We start from the raw sequence: 9,429 nt of genomic DNA, 5'->3' as shown, positions 1-9,429 counted from the left end.
GTTGACCGCTCGATAGATCTGCAACAAGCTTGCACCATTTCTCAACTGCGCATACTATTTCTCCATTCAGCTCGTCCATCCTGTTGAAAGAAAATATATAACTTCGTGACATTAGCTAACACTAAAGCAAAAATAACAATAGGCATGCAAAAATATAAAACTTTCTGGCAGTAGCTAACACTAATGCAAAAATAACACTAATGGAAATACAAAACTATCACCATGTATACTGCAACATGCAACCAAGTGTGTGCTGACATGAGGTAATAAAAAATAACTACAATTGGTAATTGAATTTACTTGCATCTGATCAAGTTCTTTGAGTATCATATAAATTATATAATCAATAAATTTAATATGGTAAACTGTTACTAATTCGTCTGGTTGTCTTACTAACAGGGTGACAAATTGTTCAGCTGTAAATAAACTAGAGTCTATAGCAATGGTACCTATTTGAGGTTCATCAACATCTAATGTTAATAACTCTTTAATGTTCTATGTGCACAACAATATAATTGGATCGTGTGACAAAAATATAATTGGATCTTGTGACAAAAAATGTATTGCATCATGCTTCTCGAGAAACAACATCTTATTCTACCATGCTATGAAAGAACCAAAGAATGTTTTCATCTACGCCATCTGGTCAGAACGCATCTAGTCGAGTTCATACTAGTTGAAAATATGTGGTAAACCTAAGTCCATCAAAGCAACGAGACGGAGGAAGTAGCTTGCTATGAAGGCGCGAGGGAAGGAGGACAATTTACTTGATCGGTCGACGAAGATGAAAGAAGTCGGCGATGCGTTCTCGACGTAGTTCGTCGAGGTCGGCCTGCACGTGCGGATGACCTTGATCTTCTCGGGGTTTTTGTGGCGTGTGGGATGCGGCGGACGGAGCTGTCGACGCCTCGCCGGCAGGAGTCGATCTAGTCGACGACATGTGCGAGGAGGAGGAGATTATATACGAGGTCGACGCCTAGGTCGTCGTAACTTCCCTGTGGCCAATCTCGCGATCTATATTTTCCTCCGTTGAAGCGAGGCTGAACGTGCTCCTCAATCGTAGGATTAGGAACATATGGATTAGCACGATCCCAGAATTGTGTAACAGAACGACAACTACTCCCGTGATCGACGTGCGTGTGATCGACGTGCATGGAAAGCGCAGCGTTGTGGGCTCCACAATATGGATCCGACACTTATTTGCGGTCTGGGCTGGCCCACCTACCTTTATTGTTTCTTCCCTCAAAATAAATATCATTGGTTCATCCCTAAAAAACTCTTTGTGACATGTATTAGTTATTGTATACTTGTATATGTTCAACAATATTTATAGTATCTCTATCATTTCTACAATATTATACATGCATCGAGTGTCGGAAATGAACGATACTTGTCATGCATGCATGCCATGGTCATCGTAGGTTACGGATTAAGTTTGGGATCATTTCGTGAGATCGTAGGTTATACATAAACCACTTTCAGACCTGCCCTCCGGCAGACCCGAATGGTCCTGCTTGTACATGGTGCATGTGGAAGCATGCATGAGATGACCCCAACTTTTGGGAGCTTCTGGGCTTGGCCAATGTGGTCCCCCGGGCAAGGTGTGCATGAATTCGGACACAAAACGCACGTTGCGTCACGTGGGGGCAGTGTTGTAGGGTTTTGTCGCCAGAAAACCCTAGAAATTGCATCGAGTGTCGCAAATGAACGATACTTGTAATGATGCAAGCCATGGTCATCGTAGGGTATGCATGAAGTTTGGGATCATTTGGTGGGACCGTCAAGGAAAACAAATTTCAGACCTGACCTCCGGCAGACCCGAATGGTCCTGCTTGTACATGGTGCATGTGGAAGCATGCATGAGATGACTCCAACTTTTGGGAGCTTGTGGGCTTGGCCAATGTGGTCCCCCAGACAAGGTGTGCACGAATTCGGACACAAAACGCACGTTGCGTCACGTGGGGGTAGTGTTGTAGGGTCGCCGGAAAACCCTAGAAAATGCATCGAGTGTCGCAAATGAACGATACTTGTCACACATGCATGCCATGGTCATCGTAGGGTATGCATGAAGTTTGGGACCATATGGTGGGACCGTCAAGGAAAACCAATTTCATACCTGATCTCCGGCAGACCCGAATGGTCCTGCTTGTACATAGTGCATGTGGGGGCATGCATGAGACGACCCCAAGTTTTGGGAGCATGTGAGCATGGCCAATGTGCCCCCCCAGGCAAGGTGTGCACGAGTTCGGACACAAAACACACGTTGTGTCACGTGGGGGCAGTGTTGTAGGGTTTTGTCACCGGAAAAACCCTAAAAAATGCATCAAGTTTTGGAAATGAACGATGCTCGTCATGCATGCTTGCCATGGTCATCGTAGGGTGTGCATACAGTTTGGTCTGAATTGGTGAGACCGAGAAGATAAACCTGCTCCTAGTACATGGTGCATGTGGAGGTATGCATGTGACTGTCCCAACTACATTTGATTTAACATTATTTCAAGTATTAAACAGAAAATAAAATTTATAATTTGGAATGAAGAATTGAAATAATGAAGAAGTGCAATAGAACATAACATATTATCTTACATTTTGGAAATATTTCGAATATAAAGAAGAGAACAAATATTAGAATGAAGAAGTGAAATAAAACAGAACATTTTATCTTACAAACTAAAAATATTTCAAAAATAATAAAGATAAGAAATATTAGAATTAATAATTAAAATAAAACACACCATTTTAGTTTATATTTCGTAAATATTATCAATATACAAAAGAGAATGAACAAATGAAATAAAACACAACAGAATTTGGCATATTTTTTAAATTTTAGTAAACACTTTTGGAAATAATATAGAAAAAAGAGATTTGATTTTAAATATTAGAAATATAAACAAGAAAATATAAAACATATCAGCGCGCGGGTAAGGCTGCCCTGGGCCAGCCCGCCCGAATTGGGCCCAAGGCGGAGCCGCGCAGGGCACATCACAGCGCACAGCCGTTGGGTGGTGGGAGTTTAGTCCCACCTCGCCAGGCGAGGGAGCACCGCACCGGTTTATATACCCGGCCGCGACTCCCCTCACAATCTCCTATCAATTGCAGGCAGTACATTGCCTAACTCTCGTCCCCTCTACCCCGTGGGGCCTACTAGTAGCAGAGATATTATGCACCACGGGCCTGCATCCTGGCCCATGCACCGCAGGGTTCCTAGTTGTATGCAGGCCGTGGAGTATGAATTCTCCTGCTCTGGTAGGTGGGCACTTTTTTTGGCATATTGACATGTGTATTGATCTTCAAAGCACACACTAAATTATACACATGCTCACTTGCATTCAATACACAATTGTTTTGTGAATACATGACAAGTTAATGTTTTGACCTTCAAGTCATCTAATAAATTTTACACATGCTCACTTACATGTAATACACATGGATATTAATTGGATTTCAACAAAAATAAGGTCGTGGTGTATGAATTCTACTACCACGTGCATGCCATGGTCATGGTACGGTGTGCAAAAAGTTTGGGATTCGTGGGACCGTCAAGGAAAACATCTTCCAAACTTGCCCTCCGGCAGACCCGAATGGTCCGGCTTGTACATGGTGCATGTGGGGGCATGCATGAGATGACCCCAACTTTTGGGAGCATGTGAGTATGGCCAATGTGCCCCCCCTCCCCAGGCAAGGTGTGCACGAGTTCAGACACAAAACACACGTTGCGTCACGCCGCGGCAGTGTTCTAGGGTTTTATCACCGCAAAACGCCTACAAGATGCATAGAGTGTCGGAAATGAACGGTAGTTGCCAGGCATGCTTGCTATGGTCATCGTAGGGTGTGCATAAAAGTTTGGTATCAATTGGTGAGACCGAGAAGAAGAACCTGCTTGTAGTACATGGTGCAAGTGGAGGCATACATGCGATTGTCCCAACTATATTTGATTTAATAATATTTCAACTATGAAACAGAAAATAAAATTTATAATTAGGAAAGACAACCATGAAAAGTGAAATATGAGAGAACATTATATCATACATTATTTAAATTTATAACTGTCAGAACAAAGAAAAGAGGAGAATATAGAAAACAGAAGAAAAAATTTGAACGAATAAGTGCAATAAAAGACAACATATTATCTTACATTTTGGAAATATTTCAAATATAAAGAAGAGAACAAATATTAGAATGAAGAGGTGAAATAAAACAGAACATTTTATCTTACAAACTAAAAATATTTAAAAAATAATAAAGATAAGAAATATTGGAATGAAGAATTGAAATAATACACAACATTTTAGTTCATATTTCATAAATATTATCAATATACAAAAGAGTACGAACAAATGAAATAAAACACAACAGAATTTGGCATATTTTTTTAAATTTTAGTAAACACTGTTAGAAATAATATAGAAAAAGGGAGACTTGATTTTAAATATTAGAAATATAAACAAGAAAAGAAACAAAGAAAATATAAAACGTATCAGCGAGCGGAGTAAGGCTGCCCTGGGCCAGCCCGCCCGAATTGGGCCCAAGGCGGAGCCGCGCAGGGCACATCGCAGCGCATAGCCGTTGGGTGGTGGGAGTTTAGTCCCACCTCACCAAGCGAGGGAGCGCCGCACCGGTTTATCTACCCTGCTGCAACTCCCCTCCCAAGCTCCTATCTATTGCAGGCAGTACACTGCCTAACTCTTGTCCCCTTTGCCCCGTGGGGCCTACTAGCAGCAGAGATATTCTGCACCACGGGCCTGTATCCTGGCCCATGCACTGCAGGGTTGTCACAGCCCCAGATCAGCCCTTGTTTGTTTTTGTTTTAGCATCCATGCAACATGTTTAAATTTTATGAAATTTGAAATGGGGATGACCAAGCCCTAGCACCAAAGCATTGCAAATAGGTTCCACTTCAAAGTATTTTCAAAGAACCCAAATTGGTTTGCAAAAATGTTCATGATTACTGGAAAAGGGTGAAAACCATATCCAGAGATGATGGATATTTTTCCAAGACATTTTTGGATTTTTGAATAAACCATATTGTATTTGACTTTGGGCATTTAAATACTATAAATAATTTAAATGTTCAAATAAATGTTGGAAATTGTTAGGGGTCACTGAAATAATTCAGAAAGCACCCATAATTGTTTCCAGGATTTTATAAAATGATTTGATATTTTAAATCAAATCAAAAACAAATTGCAGAAAATAGAAAAGATAAAACAGAACAGAATTATAAAAAAAAGAGCAGAACCACCTGGACTTACCTGTGAAGCCCACCTGGTGGCCCAACAGGACCGGCCCAGCGCGGCCCAGCCCACCCTTCTCCTGTCGTCTTCCTCCCCTCGCACCGAAGCTGCTCGGTGGCGAGCGCTGGCGATGCCCCGGCCACCTCCTGCTTCCCCCGGTCTCCCTAGCGACGCCACGACGACGCCTCGTGTCCCCTCGCTCCTCTTCCTCCCTCGCTGCTCCCTCTCTCTTCCCCGAACACTCTCCCCCTCCTCTGTTCTCCTCACCGAACGCGCCCGCCGCCGCCGACGAGAACCACCGCGGCCATGGCCCCTCCCTCGTCCCCTTGAGCAGCCCAGGAGCTCCGTCACGACATCCTCGACCTCCCCACCAAGCCAAGCACCGCCGGACACCCTGTGACGATGCCTCCGAGCTCGTCACCGCCGCATCTGCCGCCGGACTTCGCCCGTCGGTCTGCATCGCCCAGTCCCTCCCCGAGCTCAACGACGGCGCCGTTCGAATCCCTGTGAGCCCCGCCGTCATCTCCCCCTCTCCCCATGGTCGATTTCTTGCTGCAACGCCGATGACCGCGAGTCCCGTATGCCGCCGCCGCACGAGGTCGTCGCCGACGAGGCTCCGGTGACCAAATGGTCACGTGCGTGCCTCCGTTGGGTTCGTGAGCTCCCGTAGATCATGTAGGTGCAAACCGCTGGTCCTCCCGCGCGCCGTGTCGTCGATTCCGTCGACACCCGAGCTCCGGCCGCCGCCCAGCTCGCCGCTGCCGCCGCTATGGACCACCTCGCGCCCTCTCACTGCCACCGCTGGATGCGCACGAGCCCCAGCTCTTCGTAGGACCCAACCGCGTCGCAAACTGCCGTCTGTAGCGCGAGCCCGAGCAACTCCGGCGAGCCTCCGCCGCGAGATGTGGTCGCCGGTGCTTAATCCGGCGACGCTGACGTGGCACCACCATTAGCGCTAATGACGCACTAACTAACCCCCCCTAAAGCCACTGCCATGTGGGCCCTTGGACCTGTTTAGGTTAATTTTATTTTCTGTTTAGATTAGTTCATAAGCAGTGGGACCCACCCGTCAGCATTGACTCTGCTGACGTGGCCGTTGACCTGGCCCCACCTGTCAACGACACTAGTCAGCACTGTGTCACTGACCAGTGGACCCCACTGGTCAGTTTGACCTGGATCGGCCCCTGTTGACTCTGCTGAGGTCAGCATGAGGTCATGCTAACGCAATATTCCTTTTCTGAAATTTAGTTTATTTTATAATAATCAGGAAATTCCAGAAATTTGTATAAACTTCAATAAATCATAGAAAATTAACCGTAACTCCAAATTAAATAAATTATATATGAAAAATTATCAGAAAAATTCAAGGAATCCATCTGTACCATTTTCATGCATGTCAGAACAACTTATAGCTGCTGTTTAGCACAAATCAATTAAAGGGCATTTAAATAATCACATATGGAGTTTGAATTTGAATCTTGTATTCAAACCAACCCCATTTAACTTGTTGCTAGTTGCATTAGCTCAAAACACATTCATATTGCCATGTCATAGCATGCATCATTTTGTGCATTGCATTGATTGTGTTTTTCTGTGTTGCCGGTATTTGTCTCCTCTCGATAGATGCGATACCGATGATGTGATCGTTGACACTGATGAAGACTCAATGTTATCTTCAGAAGTGCCAGGCAAGCAAAACCCCCTTGTTCATTCCGATACAATCCCACTCTCTCGCTCCTGCTCTCTTTTACTGCATTAGGACAACAACGATTCATCTGTTACCTGCTGCGGTAGCTGAACCCCTTTATCCTTTGCATGACCTGTCATTGCCACAGTAAATAGATGAAACCCACTAGCATGAGTAGGAGTTGTTTGAGCCCTGATGTGCCTACTCATTCATGCTTGTTTGTCATGCCTGCTACTGCTTAGAGTTGAGTCAGGTCTGATTCATCGGGATGAATCAGAGGTGTGTGAACATGTCCTACTGTGTGTGAGCTAAGTGTGTGAACACGATTTGGTAAAGGTAGCGGTGAGAGGCCATGTAGGAGTACATGGTGGGTTGTCTCATTGCAGCCGTCCTCAGGAACTGAGTTCTGTGTTTGTGATCCATGATTCAGCTACTACCACGCATTGGGCCCGAAACCAATGGACCCTCTCGGCTTCTTGATCACCCTTGTCCTCTGTCCAGGAGTTGCAAGTAGTTTCTGGTGTTTGTAGTATGCTGGAGGCCGTGCGCAGCGCTAACCGTAGGGGTGGGCTGTGATGCGGTAGGCACGTGGCCGGGTAAACCGGGCGCCCGTTTGGTGTCACGGAACCCTGTTCACATCGTTTGGGGCTGTGAGCGAAACTCCGGCCGGATCTCCTCATGGATGGAACCCGAATAGGCGATAAACCTGGACTAGAGACTTGAGTGTTTAGGTAGGCCGTGGCCGACACCCACGTTGGGCTTCCGCTTGAAGGTTGCCGAGTACATGTCGTGTAAACGGCGGTAAGTGGTGAGAGCGTGTGTGAAGAAGTACACCCCTGCAGGGTTAATATGATCTATTCGAATAGCCATGTCCGCGGAAAAGGACTTCTGGGTTGCTTATATCAGTTCATAGACAAGTGAAAGTGGATACTCTAAAATACGCAAGATAAGCGTGAGTGCTATGGATGGCGTTCTCGTAGGGAGACGGGAGCGGATCCATAGTGGTGTATTGATATGGTGAATATGTGGACTCGTGTGCGCCACCTCAAAAGAGTTACATTGCAGTCGTAGTTTAGGATAGCCACCGAGTCAAAGCTGGCTTGCTGCAGTTAAACCCCACCATCCCCTTTGTTGATAATGATGCATATGTAGTTAGTTCTGATGTAAGTCTTGCTGGGTACATTTGTACTCACGTTTGCCTATTTTATGTTTTTGCAGAGAGACTTCGGTCTCACTAGTAGTTCCACGTGGACTTCGACGTTTAGCTTGTTACCTCAGCTACGATCTTGTGCCCTCGGCAGGATCTGGTAGATAGTCAGGCTTCTCAGCCTTTTTCATTTATAGATGTCTGTACTCAGACATGATAGCTTCCGCTTGTGCTTTGATTTGTATGCTCTGAATGTTGGGTCGTGAGACCCCTGTTTGTAATATCTCGCTCCTCGGAGCCTATTGAATAAATTACTTGAGTCGTAGAGTCATGTTGTGATGCCATGTTGTATTTGCACATATCGAGCATATTGTGTGTATGTTATTGAAATGCTTGGTATGTGTGGGATCTGACCATCTAGTTGTTTATCCTTAGTAGCCTCTCTTACCGGGAAATGTCTCCTAGTGTTTCCACCGAGCCATGGTAGCTTGCTACTGCTCCGGAACACTTAGGCTGGCCGGCATGTGTCCTTCTTCGTTCCTGTGTCTGTCCCTTCGGGGAAATGTCACGCGATTGAGTATCGGAGTCCTGTTAGCCCGCTACAGCCCGGTTCACCGGAGTCCTGCTAGCCCAGTGCTACAGCCTGGATCCACTCGCTGATGACCGACACGTTCGATGCTGGGTCATGGATGCCTGTCCCTGTAAGTCTGTGCCACTTTGGGTTTACGACTAGCCATGTCAGCCCGGGCTCCTTATCATATGGATGCTAGCGACACTGTCATATACGTGTGCCAAAAGGCGCAAACGGTCCCGGGCAAAGGTAAGGCGACACCCATGGGAATACCGTGCGTGAGGCCGCAAAGTGATATGAGGTGTTACATGCTAGATCTATGTGGCATCGAGTCGGGGTCCTGACAGCGTTGGTATCAGAGCTTGACTCCTGTAGGATTACCAAGCCAAACTGGTCGAAGTTGAGTCTAGAAATTCTTTAGTTATGTAAGGGAATTGATTGTGGGATGGAACGTAAGGCTCTTTTTACTCCTTATACCTCATGGCCTTCTGATCTGAGTCATCATCTTCTCTTCTACGGGGATTAAGAACTAGGCTATCTCTTCTTTCTATCAGGATCACGTGTTACTAATCTGTAGACTTATAAGATTGTTGGACTTAAGCCTCAGTTCAGTTCCAGTACTTCTGTATGTTAATTATTGATCTCGAGACCTTGATATTGTGCTTCTGAGTGGTTATGCCACCATTTTTGTGAATGTCTCAAATCTTTTCTGAGCATTTACAGCCGTTATGCTGTCCGAGTCATCCCAGGTTTCTAAATAGTCTGATGCATTTGCAAAATCCTTTCC

This window comes from Triticum aestivum, chromosome 4A (assembly GCF_018294505.1).
Source record: "Triticum aestivum cultivar Chinese Spring chromosome 4A, IWGSC CS RefSeq v2.1, whole genome shotgun sequence".
Taxonomy (NCBI): domain Eukaryota; kingdom Viridiplantae; phylum Streptophyta; class Magnoliopsida; order Poales; family Poaceae; genus Triticum; species Triticum aestivum.
Note: the sequence above shows the minus strand (reverse complement) of the source record.